The sequence below is a fragment of the Chelonia mydas genome, chromosome 2 (assembly GCF_015237465.2).
Source record: "Chelonia mydas isolate rCheMyd1 chromosome 2, rCheMyd1.pri.v2, whole genome shotgun sequence".
Taxonomy (NCBI): domain Eukaryota; kingdom Metazoa; phylum Chordata; order Testudines; family Cheloniidae; genus Chelonia; species Chelonia mydas.
Genome location: NC_057850.1, coordinates 1,551,578 through 1,570,456, shown reverse-complemented (window position 1 = coordinate 1,570,456; position 18,879 = coordinate 1,551,578). Strand labels below are relative to the sequence as shown.

The 18,879-nt window shown below is 48.8% G+C and overlaps 1 protein-coding gene across 6 annotated transcripts in view; it reads right to left on the bottom strand.

Moving 5' to 3' along the window:
- Nucleotides 1-10,906, bottom strand: part of LOC114021092 (sphingomyelin phosphodiesterase 5) — a 40,959-nt gene extending 30,053 nt beyond the window's left edge. For 3 of the 6 annotated variants that reach the window (XM_043538909.1, XM_043538911.1, XM_043538910.1), the window contains exons 1-2: nucleotides 10,732-10,906; nucleotides 6,107-6,412 (exon numbers count right to left, since the gene is read on the bottom strand). The gene's annotated coding sequence lies outside the window, so the exon portion shown is untranslated. The remainder of the gene's footprint in view (nucleotides 1-6,106; nucleotides 6,413-10,731) is intronic. The other 3 variants (XM_043538908.1, XM_043538912.1, XM_043538914.1) reach the window with 1 other exon arrangement.
- Nucleotides 10,907-18,879: the final 7,973 nt, after the last annotated feature.

The window sequence follows — 18,879 nt, the reverse complement described above, 5'->3', positions numbered from 1 at the left end:
ACGCTGGTAAGGAAAGGGCTGATGCTGCAGAAAGATACATACCTGAAAGGTCCTGGACACTAGATATCAGAACATCCTGGTATGAACACATTCCCCAGAGATAACAAGGAACAGGCGACCCCTCCTAAAGACAGGGTCAGAAGGACAATATGATGGATGGGGTTGTTTTGTTCAAACCAACAGGTACAAGGTGAGAGGCGGCCCCTTGTTACGTAGAGGGGTAGTACCTTACTGCGTAGGAGGCTGTACCTTGTTACGTAGAGGGGCTGCACCTCGGTATGGCAGGAGTGATGGGTGGCGTGTTTGCACCTGTGTATAAGATGCATCCCTGGGGCGGTGTCTCTGTCCGGCCTAGGGGGCAGTGGAGTGTCCCGCCACTGACCGAGCCGGTCCATTGTCAAGGAGCACATATGTACTAGCAGAACTGTAGACATCTGATCCCGGGAGCTAGAGACTGTGTTTCGTTTGACAATAAACAGGGCCGGGGGCCTTCGTACCTTACCAGATCTGTGGTCATTGGGGCTTCTCTCGGAGTCTGCTGTGCCAGCCTTCTGCGCAGAGCTGGGGCAGCACACAGAGGGAACACGCATGCAGCCGACTGTTATCAACATTGGACAGAGCAGAGCACCACACCGGTGGCGTCTGACAACATTGGTGACCCCGACTGCTGATCTGGTAAGTAAGCGAGCTGTCCACTGTAGGAATCACGATCTAACATAACAGAAAACCATGAGCTAGGGAACCCCCGTAACCCCTCCCTGCAAATCCCCACAACATTTAAAAAATATAATGGGGAAGAAACATGTAATGAAATTTGTAAGGCTAGGGCAGAGACTGTAGCCTTAAAATGTAAAATATTGCAAACTATAACCATGGCTGTTAAATGGTTAAAACAACATGCCACAAAATTGGTGGAGCAAGTAACAGTAACAAAGAAAGTTAAAAAAATCAAAAGAAGCTACACAGCCCTAAAATGCTCCTACCCCCTTTGCAATGTGTATGATAATCAAGGTGGGCCATTTCCAGCACAAATCCAGGGTTTAACAAGAACGTCTGATGGGGGGGGGGGGGGGCTAGGAAAAAACAAGGGGAAATAGGTTACCTTGCATAATGACTTAGCCATTCCCAGTCTCTATTTAAGCCTAAGTTAATTGTATCCAATTTGCAAATGAATTCCAATTCAACAATTTCTCGCTGGAGTCTGGATTTGAAGTTTTTTGTTGTAATATCGCAACTTTCATGTCTGTAATCGCATGACCAGAGAGATTGAAGTGTTCTCCGATTGGTTTATGAATGTTATAATTCTTGACATCTGACATCAACCTCAGCCTGGTCCAGTCCACACAAGAGATCCACTTCCTGGACACTACAGTGCTAATAAACGATGGTCACATAAACACCACTCTATACCGGAAACCTAATGACCGCTATTCCTACCTACATGCCTCCAGCTTTCACCCTGACCACACCACACGATCCATCGTCTACAGCCAAGCTCTGCGATACAACCGCATTTGCTCCAACCCCTCAGACAGAGACAAACGCCTACAAGATCTCTATCAAGCATTCTTACAACTACAATACCCACCTGCGGAAGTGAAGAAACAGATTGATAGAGCCAGAAGAGTTCCCAGAAGTCACCTACTACAGGACAGGCCCAACAAAGAAAATAACAGAACGCCACTAGCCGTCACCTTCAGCCCCCAACTAAAACCCCTCCAACGCATTATTTAAGGATCTACAACCTATCCTGAAGGATGACCCAACACTCTCACAAATCTTGGGAGACAGGCCAGTCCTTGCCTACAGACAGCCCCCCAGTCTGAAGCAAATACTCACCAGCAACCACACACCACACAACAGAACCACTAACCCAGGAACCTATCCTTGCAACAAAGCCTGTTGCCAACTGTGCCCACATATCTATTCAGGGGTCACCATCACAGGGCCTAATCACATCAGCCACACTATCAGAGGCTCGTTCACCTGCACATCCACCAATGTGATCTATGCCATCATGTGCCAGCAATGCCCCTCTGCCATGTACATTGGTCAAACTGGACAGTCTCTACGTAAAAGAATAAATGGACACAAATCAGATGTCAAGAATTATAACATTCATAAACCAGTCGGAGAACACTTCAATCTCTCTGGTCATGCGATTACAGACATGAAAGTTGCGATATTACAACAAAAAAACTTCAAATCCAGACTCCAGCGAGAGACTGCTGAATTGGAATTCATTTGCAAATTGGATACTATTAATTTAGACTTGAATAGAGACTAGGAGTGGCTAAGTCATTATGCAAGGTAACCTATTTCCCCTTGTTTTTTCCTCCCCACCCCCCACCCCCCGACGTTCTTGTTAAACTCTGGATTTGTGCTGGAAATGGCCCACCTTGATTATCATACGCATTGTAAGGAGAGTGGTCACTTTAGATAAGCTATTACCAGCAGGAGAGTGGGGTGGGGGGAGGTATTCTTTCATGCTTTGTGTGTATATAAAAAGATCTTCTATACTTTCCACAGTATACATCCAATGAAGTGAGCTGTAGCTCACGAAAGCTTATGCTCAAATAAATTGGTTAGTCTCTAAGGTGCCACAAGTACTCCTTTTCTTTTTGCGAATACAGACTAACACGGCTGTTACTCTGAAACCTGTCATTATGCAAGGCTCTGCATTTAGCCGTATGGAGTGGAAATCTATCAACTGCATGAAAAAACTTGTACAGATACAGACAGACATCATCTTCCTTTCCAAATGCAAACAGATGGACATCGTACCAAAAGGACTGAAGATAAAAAATCCATTACAATCTACATACCACTCAGACTATGCTGACAGCTTGTGCCACACGCTCTCAAAGAAACTGCGGAACCACCTGATCAACATCCTCTACAGCAAACAGGGAAAGATTAAGAATGAGCTCTCAAAAATGGATACTCTCATAAAAAACCAGCCTTCCACACAAACTTCCTTGTGGCTGGACTTTACAAAAACTAGACAAGCCATTTACAACATGCACTTTGCTTCTCTACAAAAGAAAAAGGACACTAAACTTTCTAAACTACTACATGCCACAAGGGGCCACAGCAATGGTTCCCTCAACCCACCCAGCGATATTGTCAATCTATCCAACTATACTCTCAGCCCAGCAGAAGCAGCTGTCCTATCTCGGGGCCTCTCCTTCTGCCCCTCCACCCCCACGAACATGATACAGTTCTATGGAGACCTAGAATCCTATTTTCGACGTCTCCGACTCAAGGAATATTTCCAAAATACCTCTGAACAACATACTAATCCACAGAGGCCTCACTACCAACACTACAAAAAGAAGGATTCTGGGTGGACTCCTCCTGAAGGTTGAAACAGCAGACTGGACTTCTACATAGAGTGCTTCCGCCGACGTGCACGGGCTGAAATTGTGGAAAAGCAGCATCACTTGCCCCATAACCTCAGCCGTGCAGAACACAATGCCATCCACAGCCTCAGGAACAACTCTGACATCATAATCAAAAAGGCTGACAAAGGAGGTGCTGTTGTCATCATGAATAGGTCGGAATATGAACAAGAGGCTGCTCGGCAGCTCTCCAACACCACTTTCTACAAGCCATTACCCTCTGATCCCACTGAGAGTTACCAAAAGAAACTACACCATCTGCTCAAGAAACTCCCTGAAAAAGCACAAGATCAAATCCGCACAGACACACCCCTGGAACCCTGACCTGGGATATTCTATCTGCCAGCCAAGATCCATAAACCTGGAAATCCTGGGCGCCCCATCATCTCAGGCATTGGCACCCTGACAGCAGGATTGTCTGGCTATGTAGACTCCCTCCTCAGGCCCTATGCTACCAGCACTCCCAGCTACCTTCGAGACACCACTGACTTCCTGAGGAAACTACAATCCATCGGTGATCTTCCTGATAACACCATCCTGGCCACTATGGATGTAGAAGTTTTCTACACCAACATTCCACACAAAGATGGACTACAAGCCGTCAGGAACACTATCCCCGATAATGTCACTGCTAACCTGGTGGCTGAACTTTGTGACTTTGTCCTCACCCATAACTATTTCACATTTGGGGACAATGTATACCTTCAAATCAGCGGCACTGCTATGGGTACACGCATGGCCCCACACTATGCCAACATTTTTATGGCTGATTTAGAACAACACTTCCTCAGCTCTCGTCCCCTAACTCCCCTACTCTACTTGCGCTATATTGATGACATCTTCATCATCTGGACCCAAGGAAAAGAAGTCCTTGAGGAATTCCACCATGATTTCAACAATTTCCATCCCACCATCAACCTCAGCCTGGACCAGTCCACACAAGAGATCCACTTCCTGGATAATGAGCAATGGTCACATAAACACAACCCTATACCGGAAACCTACTGACCGCTATGCCTACCTACATGCCTCCAGCTTTCACCCTGACCACACCACACGATCCATCGTCTACAGCCAAGCTCTACGATACAACTGCATTTGCTCCAATCCCTCAGACAGAGACAAACGCCTACAAGATCTCTATCAAGCATTCTTACAACTACAATACCCAACTGCGGAAGTGACGAAACAGATTGATAGATCCCGAAGATTTCCCAGAAGTCACCTACTACAGGACAGGCCTAACAAAGAAAATAACAGAACGCCACTAGCCATCACCTTCAGCCCCCAGCTAAAACCCCTCCAACGCATTATTAAGGATCTACAACCTATCCTGAAGGATGACCCAACACTCTCACAAATCTTGGGAGACACGCCAGCCCTTGCCTACAGACAGTCCCCCAACCTGAAGCAAATACTCACCAGCAACCACATACCACACACCAGAACCACTAACCCAGGAACCTACCCTTGCAACAAAGCCTGTTGCCAACTGTGCCCACATATCTATTCAGGGGACACCATCACAGGGCCTAATCACATCAGCCACACTATCAGAGGCTCGTTCACCTGCACATCCACCAATGTGATCTATGCCATAATGTGCCAGCAATGCCCCTCTGCCATGTACATTGGTCAAACTGGACAGTCTCTACATAAAAGAATAAATGGACAGAAATCAGATGTCAAGAATTATAACATTCATAAACTAGTTGGAGAACACTTCAGTCTCTCTGGTCATGCGATTACAGACATGAAAGTTGTGATATTACAACAAAAAAACTTCAAATCCAGACTCCAGCGAGAGACTGCTGAATTGGAATTCATTTGCAAATTGGATACAATTAACTTAGGCTTGAATAGAGACTGGAAGTGGCTAAGTCATTATGCAAGGTAACCTATTTCCCCTTGTTTTTCCCTCCACCCTCTCCCCCCCCCCCCCGACGTTCTTGTTAAACCCTGGATTTGTGCTGGAAATGGTCCACCTTGATTATCATACACATTGTAAGGAGAGTGATCACTTTAGATAAGCTATTACCAGCAGGAGAGTGGGGTGGGGGGAGGTATTTTTTCATGCGTTGTGTGTATATAAAAAGATCTTCTACACTTTCCACAGTATGCATCCGATGAAGTGAGCTGTAGCTCACGAAAGCTTATGCTCAAATAAATTAGTTAGTCTCTAAGGTTCCACAAGTACTCCTTTTCTTTTTGCGAAAACAGATTAACACGGCTGTTACTCTGAAACCTGTCAGATGAAAAAAGTGGCACACAATACTTTCACTGAATTGGTAAATCAAATAAAGGAAAAAATGAAACAGTTCACAAAGCACATTAGAAAACAGACACTGCGACTCAATCGCAGGGGAGTGAATGAAAAAGAATTTAAAAGTAAAAATCCGAAATTAAGCAGGTTAATGTCTAGAATTGATGCATTAACACATGGAGTTGCCCAAAAACAGTCAATTGCAGCCAAAAAGGGCACTCCCGCTATCCGTCTGGCATGCACACAAACGCAACGGATACTGGGGGAACAAATTCGGGGTTTACAAGAGCATGTAACTACCCCCACTCTCCTCTCAGAGCCAGGATAAAATCCAGGGGCGCGGTTCTCAACTGTGCAGGTTCCCGACTGCTTTGACCCACGGAACCACACGCCACACTCATACCTAAAAGTAGACCCTTCTTTCTCAAATATTTGTACATACCAGTTAAGTTTTTTCCTTTAGATGCTTTCTCAGTTTGCTGCTGCTGCCTGTACCTTCAGAGTTGATCTCTCCTGGCTCAGGTCTCGCTACCTTCCTAGGTTGCTCCAGTCAGCTGGTGCAGAAGCGGATTGAAACGATCGGTTGCAGACGGCAGTTAGCAGTCCTGCAATTTCACATTTGAGTTCCTCCAGAACTCTTGGGTGAATCCCATCTGGTCCTGTGACTTATTACTGTTTAGATTAGCAATTTGTTCCACAATCTCCTTTAATGACACCTCAATCGGGGACAGTTCCTCAGATTTATCACCTAAAAGGAATGGTTCAGGTTTGAGAATCTCCCTCACACCCTCAGCCATGCAAAGATTCATTTACTTTCTCTGCAATTGCTTAATCTTCCCTGAGTGCTCCTTTAGCGTCTCGATTGTCCAGTGGCCCCACTGGTTGTTTAGCAGGCTTCCTGCTTCTAATTTTCTTAAAATTTTCTGCTGTTACTCTTTGAGTCTTTGGCTAACTGTTCTTCAAATTCTTTTTCAGACTTCCCAATTCTGTTTTTACACTTCACTTGCCAGAGTTTGTGCGCCTTTCTATTTTCCTCACTAGAATTTAACTTCCACTTTTTTATAGATGACTTTTTGCCTCTAACCACTTCCTTTATTTTGTTTTTTAGCCACAGTGGCACGTTTTTGTTTCTCTTACTGTGTTTTTTAATTTGGGGTAGACATTTAAGATGAGCCTCCATTATGTTGTCTTTGAAAAGTTTCCATGCAGCTTGCAGGGATTTCACTTTGGGTGCTCTACCTTTTAATTTCTGTTTAACTAACCTCCCCATTTTTGCATAGTTCCCCTTTCTGAAATTAAATCCTACAATCTTGGGCCACTATGGTGTTCCCCTCACCACAGGGATGTTAAATTTAATTATATTATGCTCACTATTACCAAGCGGGTCAGCTATATTCACCCCTTGGACGTGATCCTGTGCTCCACTGAGGACTGACTCAAGAATGGCCTCTCCTCTGGTGGGTTCCAGGACTGGCTGCTCCAAGAATCAGTCATTTAAGGTGCCAAGAAACTTTATCTCTGCATCCCGTCCTGAGGTGACATGTACCCAGTCAGTATGGGGATAGTTGAAATCCCCCATTATTATTATGGAGTTTTTTATTTTTATAGCCTCTTTAATCTCCCTGAGCATTTCACAGTCACTCTCACCATCCTGGTCAGGTGGTCGGTAATATATCCCTACTGCTCTATTCTTCTTATTAGAGCATGGAATTTCTATCCATAGAGGTTCTATGGTACAGTTTGATTCATTTACTATTTTTACTTCATTTGATTCTACGCTTTCTTTCACATATAGTGCCACTCCCCCACCTGCACGACCTGCTCTGTCCTTCTGAGACATTCTGTACCCTGGCATTACTGTGTCCCATTGATTACCCTTGATCCACCAATCTGATTCCATGTCGCTCTTAAGAAAAGCCAACCCCGGGGATCTCTGCAAGCGGGACCCCGTCAGAGATTCAAAGTTCTCCTTGAACCAGCCCGGAGCCCAGGGAACTGCCGGCCGTCTCCCAGCACTGGCCAGCCTTCCCCTCCCGCTTAGTCCTGTGATAAGAGTCAGGCTGGGACCCGCCGACATCCCGACGCAGCACCATGGCCCTGGCCACGGCCCTCAGGGCACCGGGCGGGCGAGTCGCACACACGGCACAGAACGGTAACGTGCCCTGACGGTCCCCTCAGCGCCAGCCCCACAGAACAGCTGCCGTGGGGCTGGGCTGGCCTTTGGCAAGAAGCAACGTTCCCTGACACCCGCTGCCCCCGGCCTGAGACTAGGCAGCACCTCCCCCTTTCTGCCCAGCCCCACTGGTCTGGGCCCCCTGTCCCTCCCCTCCCCTCCATCCTGCCCCCACTACTCTGGGCCCCTCCCGACCCTCCCCCTGCCCTGCCCCACTGCTCCAGGCCTCCCACTGCTCTGGGCCCCCTACCCATCCCGCTCCGGGCCCCCTGCCCGTCCCCATCCCCCATACTGCCCCCACTGCTCCAGATCTCCCTCCACTCCCCTCCTCTCCCCCCATCCTGCCACCACTGTTTCAAGAACATAAGAACGGCCAGACTGGGTCAGACCAAAGGTCCACCTAGCCAGCGTCCTGTCTGCCGACAGCGGCCAATGCCAGGGGCCCCAGAGGGAATGAACAGAAAAGGGAATCGTCAAGTCATCCATCCCATCGCCCATTCCCAGCTTCTGGAAAACAGAGGCTAGGGACACCATCCCTGTCCATCCTGGCTAACAGCCATTGATGGACCTGTCCTCCAGGAACTTATCTAGTTCCTTCTTGAACCCTATGAGTGTCTTGGCCTTCACAACATCCTCTGGCAAACAATTCCACAGGTTTACTGTGTGTTGTGTGAAAAAATACTTCCTTTTGTTTGTGTTAAACCTGCTGCCTGTTACTTTTACTGGGTGACCCCTTGCTCTTGTGTTATGTGAAAGGGTAAATCACACTTCCTTATTTACTTTCTCCACACCAGTCATGATTGTATAGACCTCTATCATATCCCCCTTAGTCGTCACTTTTCCATGCTGAAAAGTCCCAGTCTTATTAGCCTCTCTTCATATGGCAGCTGTTCCAGACCCCGAATCATTTTTGTTGCCCTTTTCTGAAACGTTTCCAATTCCAATAGATCTTTTTTGAAATGGGGTGGCTACATCTGCACGCAGTATTCAAGGTGTGGACGTACCATGGATTTATACAGAGGCAACATGATCTTTTCAGTCTTATTCTCTATCCCTTTCTTAATGATTCCCAACTTTCTGTTCGTTTTTTGGCTGCGGCTGCACAGTGAGTGGATGTTTTCAGAGAACTCTCCACAATGACTCCAAGATCTTTCTTGGGTGGTAACAGCTAATTTAGACCCCGTCATTGTATATGTATAGTTGGGATTATGTTTTCCAATGTGCATTACTTTGCATTTATCAACATTGAATTTCATCTGCCATTTGGTTGCCCAGACACCCAGTTTTGTGAGATCCTTTTGTAGCTCTTCACAGTTTGCTTTGGACTTAACTATCTTGAGTAGTTTTGTATCATCTGCAAATTTTGCCACCTCAGTGTTTACCCCTTTTTCCAGATCATTTATGAGTATGTTGAATAGGACTGGCCCCAGTATAGACCCCTGGGGGACACCACTATTTACCTCTCTCCATTCTGAAAACTGACCATTTATTCCCACCCTTTGTCTCCTGTCTTTTAACCAGCTGCTGATCCATGAGAGGACCTTCCCTCTTATCCCATGACAGCTTACTTTGCTTAAGAGCCTTTGGTGAGGGACCTTGTCAAACCAAGGGACCAAGGCTTTCTCAAAGGCCAAGTACACTATATCCACTGGATCACCCTCGTCCACATGCTTGTTGACCCCCTCAAAGAATTCTAGTAGTTTGGTGAGGCAGGATTTCCCTTTACAGAAGCCATGTTGACTCTTCCCCAACAAATCATGTTCATCTGTGTGCCTGATAATTCTGCTCTTTACTATAGTTTCAGCCAATTTGTCCGGTACTGAAGTCAGGCTTACCAGCCTGTAATTGCTCTGGAGCTGCTCTGAATGAAGGCAGGCAGGACTCTGGGGCAGCGTCTCCCCTCTGGGCACACTTTCATCAGGGCAAGAAGCCTCCTCGGCTTCAGAGCTTCCTGGGTCTGACCTCAGAGCGTTCAGCTCCCTGTTCGCTCCATGACCTCCCTGCAGTGAGTCCCCCCGGATGGGACACCTGGGGAAGCCTTCTACTCCCCCAAAGGGCCCTGCTCCCTACTCTGCAGTCAGCAGTGACTCTTAGCCAGCGTGTAACACAGAAGTTTTATTAGTCACCAGGAGCAAAGCGTAGAACAGAGCTTGTTAGCACAGAAAGCAGGAATATTCAGCAAAGTCCCTCCTGGGATGGGGGATCCTGAGCCCCAAACCCTGGGCTCTCCCCTCTTCAGTCCCCCAGCCGATGACTGCCCAGCCTCCGACACACCCATTGCCCCTTCTCCATCCATTGTCTCTTTCCCGGGGAATCAGGTCATCTGGCCTCCACCTCTCTCCTTGTTCCAACTTGTTGCAGCTGGCTGGCTCCTGGTAGAGGGTCCTGGGCCATTAGTTGCCAGGTTACAGAGTGTCCGGTCATTATCTGTGCGCAGGCAGCCAGCCACACCTGCCCACTAGGGTCTCTGCAAAAATCACACGCCCTTGTCCCACCACGTAGGCATTTGTGTAATACACAGGGGAAAGTGAGGCAAGGACAGTATTCATGCGAAACATAAAGGAAAAACCTCCCACTTTGTCACAACGTCACATTAGCTATTCTCCAGTCGTCTGGTACGAGGCTGATTTAAACAAGAGGTTACATACCACAGTATGTAAAAGCATCTAAAAGCATGAATTAGACACAAATCCCTTATCGTAAATTAAAGAGCATTTAAAATGACAGTAGCGTACAGTGATGTGCTCTTCCCCGGGGAATCAGTCTGGGACAGATCATTGACAGCAATTCTCAGAAATACTTTGTTTTAAGTAGGAAAATCACTTCACACACACACACACACACACACACCCCCTATGCTATACTTCTGCCCTAGTTCAGGGGAACAAGCTTACACCATCTGTTGATTCCGGTGCTTTGGCTACTGTCACTGCTGCTTGTTTCTGCGACTGTTGCAGCCTGCCTAGCTCCCGCTCAGCATCGTCTCTCGCTGGGCTACCCTTGCAGCGTTGCTTCTTGCTTTTCCAGCAGCTCGTCTTGCTGGCTCCTGACTGTTTAACTGCTTGTTGATTGTCTGCCTTTTATACTGTCCTATTGGAACTTTCTTTTATAGTGCTATTTTTAACCTCTACCGAGCATGCTCACGAAGACACTTGCCTTCATCTTGGTTAGCTGTGCAAGCCGTCCTGAGTTGGCTCCAGCCAGTTGGGCTGAGGCTGCTTGGCCTCTGGGTCACCCCTTCCTGCACAGGCTCTGCATTAGCTCATGCGGGACTTGCTCTCTTGTGCTGGTTTCTTCCTTCAGAACGATTATTGCTTCTCCCCTGCAGCTCGTGCTCCAGGCCTTTCACTACGGGCCGTGCCTCATTGTGTGTCATTTGTACTAGGGAGCGTGCTCGGCCCAGAGTGCTCCCCTGCTACGTCCCACGGTACGGGACGCGCCGTTTCTCCTTAGTGAAGTGACTCCTGATTAGTCAAAAGGGAAACCGGAGACACTAAATGGAGTCGGGAACTTCTCCCCTCTCCACCATTTCTGTCCTGCCTTCCCCTGCTCCATCCTGTCCTGCCCCCACGCACTGGATTCCTCTGCAGCCCCTAAATCTGGTGCCTACTCTCCCAGCCCCCTTTCCCAGGGTCTCTGCTGCTCCTCACAGCCCCATGCCCTCTCCAGCCCCCAATCCATGGAGTGGCACCATTTTGCCCGTGATGGTGGCTTCAGCCTTACTGCACACGGTGGGAGGAGGCAGCTATCTTTGTTAAGGGCACCTCCCTTCCCCTTGCCGAGGGAGCACAGGGAAATGGCATCCACCTTGCCGGTGTCAGCCCCATGGACAGCAATGGGAGAGGGCAGCCATTCTGGATAAGGAAAAAGTCACCAGTTGTTTTCATGAGACTGGTAAAAAATCCCAAAATTGCAAGAACCGCAATGTTTGTTGTGGGGACAGTTTGACCGTGTGCTTGATTGGTGGTTTGAAAAGTGTGAATTGGGAGCGCTTTGTTCCAGGTGAGCCTTGAGTGGGCCTGACTGCATAAAAAGCCAGTCAGCTGTGAACCAGCAGAGCAGCGACCAGCAGAGCGGCTAACAGAGGGAGTTTGCCTGGGGAGAGCCCACTGAGGCTTACATCTGGCCGGCTTCTCAGTCTAGTTACTACAACTCCTGAGTGAGCTCGTAGAAGGACGGTAATATGGATGGGGAGTGTTCAGCTGTTGTGACCTGCACTGGATGTGCCATGTTTGTCTTTCTTCCCCAGGACAGAAGCGACTTTGTCTGTACGAAGTGCAAGCTGGTCTCCATATTGAAAGAGAAGGTTCAAGGTCTGGAGCAACCCTGCGTTGCATAAGAGAAACTGAAGATTTCCTGGACAGACGTCAGGATATGCTTCTACGGGCACAACGTTCTGAAGATTCAGAGCAGGCTGCACAGAGGGGACAGGAGGATGGTGAAGAAATTTGGCAGCATGTGACCTCCAGAAGAAGAAAGGGGAGTGTCCATGTACCAGCAGGGCAGATATAGGTAAGCAACCATTTTCATGTTCTCTCCACAAGTACTAATGTGGAGAGGGGACCAGATGATACATCTGAGGGAAGGGAGCAGAAGGAGACACCACCGATTGGAAGGTATGAGATGCACTGTCCTAGGGTTGGGGGTTCCACGACCACCACTCCCAAGAGAAGGAGGCGGGTGGTGGTGGTTGGGGACTCTCTCCTCAGGGGGACTGAGTCATCTATCTGCTGCCCCGACCGGGAAAACCGAGAAGTCTGCTCCTTGCCAGGAGCTAGGATTCATGATGTGACAGAGAGACTGCCGAGGCTCATCAAGCCCTCGGATCGCTACCCCTTCCTGCTTCTCCACGTGGGCACCAATGATACTGCCAAGAATGACCTTGAGCGGATCACTGCAGAGTACGTGGCTCTGGGAAGAAGGATAAAAGGAGTTTGAGGGTGCATGTGGTGTTCTCATCCATCCTCCCCGTAGAAGGAAAAGGCCTGGGTAGAGACCGTCGAATCGTGGAAGTCAACGAATGGCTACGCAGGTGGTGTCGGAGAGAAGGCTTTGGATTCTTTGACCATGGGATGGTGTTCCATGAAGGAGGAGTGCTAGGCAGAGACGGGCTCCACTTAACAAAGAGAGGGAAGAGCATCTTCGCAAGCAGGCTGGCTAACCTAGGGAGGGCTTTAAACTAGGTTCACTGGGGGAAGGAGACCAAAGCCCTGAGGTAAGTGGGGAAGTGGGATACCGGGAGGAAGAACAAGCAGGAGAGCGCAAAAGGGGAGGGCTCCTGCCTCATACTAAGAAAGCAGGACAAACAGCGAGTTATCTCAAGGGCCTATACACAAATGCAAGAAGCCTGGGAAACAAGCAGGGAGAACTGGAAGTCCTGGCACCGTCAAGGAATTATGACGTGATTGGAATAACAGAGACTTGGTGGGATAACTCACATGACTGGAGTACTGTCATGGATGGTTATAAACTGTTCAGGAAGGACAGGCAGGGCAGAAAAGGGGTGGGGGGGAGTTGCACTGTATGTAGGGGAGCAGTATGACTGCTCAGAGCTCCAGTATGAAACTGCAGAAAAACCTGAGAGTCTCTGGATTAAGTTTAGAAGTGTGAGCAACAAGGGTGATGTCGTGGTGGGAGTCTGCTATAGACCACCGGACCAGGGGGATGAGGTGGACGAGGCTGTCTTCCGGCAACTCGCAGAAGTTACTAGATCGCATGCCCTGGTTCTCATGGGAGACTTCAATCACCCTGATATCTGCTGGGAGAGCAATACAGCGGTGCTCAGACAATCCAGGAAGTTTCTGGAATGGGTAGGGGACAATTTCCTGGTGCAAGTGCTGGAGGAACCAACTAGGGGCGGAGCTCTTCTTGACCTGCTGCTCACAAACCGGGAAGAATTAGTGGGGGAAGCTAAAGCAGATAGGAACCTGGGAGGCAGTGACCATGGGATGGTCGAGTTCAGGATCCTAACACAAGGAAGAAAGGAGAGCAGCAGAATACGGACCCTGGACTTCAGAAAAGCAGATTTTGACTCCCTCCGGGAACTGATGGGCAAGATCCCCTGGGAGAATAACATGAGTGGGAAAGGAGTCCAGGAGAGCTGGCTGCATTTTAAAGAATCCTTATTGAGGTTACAGGGACAAACCATCCCGATGTGTGGAAAGAATAGTAAATATGGCAGGCGACCAGCTTGGCTTAACAGTGAAATCCTTGCTGATCTTAAACACAAACAAGCAGCTTACAAGAAGTGGAAGATTGGACAAATGACCAGGGAAGAGTATAAAAATATTGCTCGGGGATGCAGGAGTGAAATCAGGAAGGCCAAATCACACCTGGAGTTGCAGCTAGCAATAGATGTTAAGAGTAACAAGAAGGGTTTCTTCAGGTACGTTGGCAATAAGAAGAAAGTCAAGGAAAGTGTGGGCTCCTTACTGAATGAGGGAGGCAACCTAGGGACAGAGGATGTGGAAAAAGCTAATGTTCTCAATGCTTTTTTTGCCTCGTCTTCACGAACAAGGTCAGCTCCCAGACTGCTGCACTGGGCAGCACAGCATGGGGAGGAGGTGACCAGCCCTCTGTGGAGAAAGAAGTGGTTCGGGACTATTTAGAAAAGCTGGACGTGCACAAGTCTATGGGGCCGGATGCGCTGCATCCGAGAGTGCTAAAGGAGTTGGCGGATGTGATTGCAGAGCCATTGGCCATTATCTTTGAAAACTCATGGCGATCGGGGAAGGTCCCGGATGACTGGAAAAAGGCTAATGTAGTGCCCATCTTTAAAAAAGAGAAGAAGGAGGATCCTGGGAACTACAGGCCAGTCAGCCTCACCTCAGTCCCTGGAAAAATCATGGAGCAGGTCCTCAAGGAATCAATTCTGAAGCACTTCGAGGAGAGGAAAGTGATCAGGAACAGTCAGCATGGATTCACCAAGGGCAAGTCATGCCTGACTAATCTAATTGCCTTCTATGACGAGATAACTGGCTCTGTGGATGAGGGGAAAGCAGTGGATGTGTTGTTCCTTGACTTTAGCAAAGCTTTTGACACGGTCTCCCACAGTATTCTTGCCAGCAAGTTAAAGAAGTATGGGCTGGATGAATGCACTATAAGGTGGATAGAAAGCTGGCTAGATCGTCAGGCTCAACTGGTAGTGATCAATGGCTCCATGTCTAGTTGGCAGCCGGTATCAAGTGGAGTGCCCCAAGGGTCGGTCCTGGGGCCGGTTTTGTTCAATATCTTCCTAAATGATCTGGAGGATGGTGTGGATTGCACCCTCAGCAAGTTTGCAGATGACACTAAACTGGGAGGAGAGGTAGATGCGCTGGAGGGTAGGGATAGGATACAGAGGGTCCTAGACAAAATAGAGGATTGGGCCAAAAGAAATCTGATGAGGTTCAACAAGGACAAGTGCAGAGTCCTGCACTTAGGACGGAAGAATCCCATGCACCGCTACAGACGAGGGACCGAATGGCTAGGCAGAGTTCTGCAGAGAAGGACCTAGGGGTGACAGTGGACGAGAAGCTGGATATGAGTCAACAGTGTGCCCTTGTTGCCAAGAAGGCCAATGGCATTTTGGGGTGTATAAGTCGGGGCATTGCCTGCAGATTGAGGGACGTGATCGCTTCCCTCTATTCGACATTGGTGAGGCCTCATCTGGAGTACTGTGTCCAGTTTTGGGCCCCACACTACAAGAAAGATGTGGAAAAATTGGAAAGAGTCCAGTGGAAGGCAACAAAAATGATTAGGGGACTGGAACACATGACTTATGAGGAGAGGCTGAGGGAACCGGGATTGTTTAGTCTGCGGAAGAGAAGAATGAGGGGGGATTTGATAGCTGCTTTCAACTCCCTGAAAGGGGTTTCCAAAGAGGATGGCTCTAGACTGTTCTCAGTGGTAGCTGATGACAGAACGAGGAGTAATGGTCTCAAATTGCAGTGGGGGAGGTTTAGGTTGGATATTAGGAAAAACTTTTTCACGAGGAGGGTGGTGAAACACTGGAATGTGTTACCTAGGGAGGTGGTGGAATCTCCTTCCTTAGTGGTTTTTAAGGCCTGGGTTGACAAAGCCCTGGCTGGGATGGTTTAGTTGGGGATTGGTCCTGCTTTGAGCAGGGGGTTGGACTAGATACCTCCTGAGGTCCCTTCCAACCCTGATATTCTATGATTCTATGAAACCACGAGAGTCAGCAGCATGGCCCGTCATGCTGACCGGCAGCGTCCCGTGGCTCTTTGTTCCCTCGTCGATTTGTCTGTGTGTCTCCAGTGGGCTCTTGTCATACCCACTTGGCAGCGCTTTGGGGCAGGGCTTGTCTCTTTGTTCTGATTGGACAGCTCCTAGCACAGTGGGGGCTGGGCCGGGGCTGGGGCTCCTAGGGTGATGGTAATGCAGCTAATATATCGTCATTGTCACCCCACACGTTGCTAATTTAAGAGAGGGTGAAGAGGTGATTTAATCATGGGTTCCAAGTTCCAGATCCTCCAAGGTATTTAGGCTCCTAGCTGCCTTTGAAATCCATAGGAGTTAGGAGCCAAAATCCCTTTCTGCCTCTGGGCCTCAGTGTCTCCCGTGCGTGAAGATTTCTGCAAGCCAAGGGTAGCAGAACCCAGCAGGAAAAGGCAGAACAAGACCCAGAGGGTGGGAGCTGAAGTCAATGAAGTTCACAGTGGAAAATAAGGAGCAGGAGGCCTGGGCTGGATGGTGGGATCACTGGCTGCATGGTGCAGGGGGCAGGCTGGGTTTCCAGAATGGTCCCTTCTGGCCTTCATCTATGGCATCTTTTGCCCGACCACAGTTCCCGAGAGCCAACTCCTCAGGCCCAGCGGCCGCAGGCGCACTCAGCCGCGGCCCTGTGATGCCTGCACAAGCTCTTGGCAGAGCCCCATTACCTGGGATTTTATGTTGCCACATTTAATATGCAAGTAGGAACAGAGGCGCTCCCAGGGAATGCTGTCAGCTCTTTGATGTGTTCCACACCCCTAGAGGAAAGTGAAAATCCCTTGGACACGGTACAAGAGGTCTCTGGCCCAATTTCATGCTGCTCCCAGATGCAATGCTGCAATACACCAGGTGTCTACATGGAAACACAGGTCTGGGTGGGTTTGGGAGCTTTCCAGCTTCCTCTCTTCCAAACCCATCCCCTCTTGCCTAGCCCAGTTACTCAAATGCACCCCCCCGCTCTGGAGTGTAAACCCAAAATTATACCATCTTGCACTGCACAGAGAACTGTACAGAGAACTGTACAGCGTAAGCTCATGAAATTCACCCCCTCCCTCAATGCGGAGCAGAATATACAACAGCTTTCTGCCCCAAGTATGATTTCCACATTGGTTTTACACAAAACAAAAACAAGTTTATTAACTACAAAAGATAGGTTTAAGTGATTATAAGTGATAGCAAACAGATCAAAGCAAATAACCTTAGTAAATAAACAAAACTGCAAACTGAAATTACCACACTAGATAGGTAGCATATGAATTAACAAATCCTCACCTCCCCCATCCCCATATGGTCCTATACTGCCACTCAGCCATCCCCCTCCCCTGTGCCCATGTGTCCCAGCACCCCCACTCCCATTCAGCCCCTTCCCCAGTCTGCCCCTGCAACTAGCCCATCTGAACAGCCCATCTGGCAGCTGGTATCTAGCGGATCAGTCCTGGGGTGGTTTTGTTCAACATCTTCATTAATGATATGGATGATGGGGTGAATTGCACCCTCAGCAAGTTCAAAATGACACTAAAATGGGAGGAAAGGTAGATACGCTGGAGGTCCAGAGTGACCTAGGCAAATTGGAGGATTGGGCCAAAAGAAATCTGATGATGTTCAACAAGGACAAGTGCAGAGTCCTGCACTTAGGATGGGAGAATCCCATGCACTGCTACAGACTAGGGACTGACTGGCTAAGCAGTTCTGCAGAAAAGGACCTGGGGATTACAGTGGATGAGAAGCTGGAAATGAGTCAGCAGTGTGCCCATGTTGCCAAGAAGGCCAATGGCATATTGGGCTGTATTAGTAGAAGCATTGCCAGCAGATTGAGGAAAGTGATTGTTCCCCTCTGTTTGGCACTGGTGAGGCCTCACCTGGAGTACTGTGTCCAGTTTTGGTCCCCCCACTCAGAAGGGATATGGACAAATTGGAGAGAGTCCAGCGGAGGGCAACAAAAATGATTATGGGGCTGGGGCACATGTCTTACGAGAAGAGGCTGAGGGAACTGGGATTGTTTAGTCTGCGGAAGAGAGGAATGAGGGGGGATTTGATAGCTGCTTTCAACTACCTGAAAGGTGGATCCAGAGAGGATGGATCTAGACTGTTCTCAGTGATAGTAGATGACAGAACAAGGAGTAATGGTCTCAAGTTGCAGTGGGGGAGATTTAGGTTGGATATCAGGAAAAACTTTTTCACTAGAAGGGTGGTGAAACACTGGAATGTGTTACCTAGGGAGGTGGTGGAATCTCCTTCCTTAGAAGTTTTTAAGGCCCAGCTTGACAAAGCCCTGGCTGGGATGATTTAGTTGGGGTTGGTCCTGCTTTGAGCAGGGGGTGGGACTAGATGACGTCCTGAGGTCCCTTCCAACCCTGATATTCTATGATTCTATGCACCCCAGTCTGTGACACCCCGCCCCCCCCACCCAGCAGTCTCATGTGCCCCCAGATCCCATGCCTCCAGACCTGGCCCCACGGGCAGCATACTGAGCGGAAGGCAGCTTCTTTCTATTCCACATCCACAGCTGAGGCTGCTCCCGTCCCCTGAGGTTGCTCCTGTCCCAGACAGCTGCTCTAGTCTGGTGCCACAGCGCCCCCTGGTGGGCAAAAGGCATAACTGTAGCACCTTTCTGGAGGAAAAAAAACCCTGCACGGCCCATGAATTCTGCGTGTGTGCACTGGTGCAGAGTCCAAATACCCAGTAAGCCAGGTCTGGATGAGCTTGCCTCTGACACATCGTGATGAGATGGAGGAAGGACTTCAGGAGCAGCCCATGTTTGGGGAGACACGCCTGCGCCACCTAGGTGCATAGCAGGTGGTGCTGCTTTGCCAGCCTGATCCGTTTGGGCT